The sequence below is a fragment of the Etheostoma cragini genome, chromosome 14 (assembly GCF_013103735.1).
Source record: "Etheostoma cragini isolate CJK2018 chromosome 14, CSU_Ecrag_1.0, whole genome shotgun sequence".
Lineage (NCBI taxonomy): Eukaryota > Metazoa > Chordata > Actinopteri > Perciformes > Percidae > Etheostoma > Etheostoma cragini.
Genome location: NC_048420.1, coordinates 23,954,715 through 23,955,794, shown reverse-complemented (window position 1 = coordinate 23,955,794; position 1,080 = coordinate 23,954,715).

The window sequence follows — 1,080 nt, the reverse complement described above, 5'->3', positions numbered from 1 at the left end:
TATTCCATCAAATATTTGAAGAAAAGTCACAGGTTACTCTGCCATGTCCTCACTCTGGGTGGGGGGCCGTGACGTGGACCAGAGAGAGGAATGGAGTCAAAACTAACATCCTGACAGCTAATGGTGACGGACATATAAAACACATTCATGACCCGGGAAGACGATACAGTTCATTAGTTGATAACTCTCTGGTCATTATCAGAGCTGTCGTCTCCGACTCTGGAAGATACTTCTGTAACAACAAAGCTGTGGATCTGATCCCATCAGGTAACACCAAACTCCCATAATTCATTCTGCTTTCTGTTTCTAGACACATGTCTCTAAGCTAAACATTCAGTAAAAAAATCTTTATAAACCCTCATGTTGTCCCCGGGTCAAATTGACCCGTTTTCAGTTAATTGATTTTTTTTTTTGTCAGAAAAAATGGGATAAAGCGCTGAAAATGTCAACATTAAAATCAAAACAACTTCAAAAAAACACCAAAAACATTTAAAAAAGCACCCACAACATTGAAAAAGCAATAATGATAATAATAATAATAATAATAATAATGTTGAAAATATTGACGGGAAAAGGACAACAGGGTTAAAAAAATCTGTTCTGACTCAATAATAATAATGAAATGGTACATTTCAAATGTAAATGCAGCTTTTTTAACCTTTAATGGCAACTATTTTGTAAAGTATATATATATATATAATATACTCATTATTCATGTCTGAACAAGGATTTAAAATCGAATGAAATTCATGCCTCTGTGATTAGAAGGAATATTTACTTCCTGTATTTGAAGAGCTTTTTGGTGACACCTACATCTGCACTAAGTTTTTAGTTCCCTTTATTAATAGAAGTAATAACAACAAGGTGAATGGTTCGTCTTGTCCTTGTAAAGTCACATTTAAAGTGGAAATACTACTCTGACTTCATACTGAACATGTGTAATACATCTATGAATCTCTGTCTGTACTGACTGAGTATGCGTGTTGTGTTCAGGGACAACTGTACTTCCTGCTCCAGAGAGGACCAGTGTCCCTCTGACATGTCCTCATGATGTCGGAGCATCACGTGTCCCAACGTGGA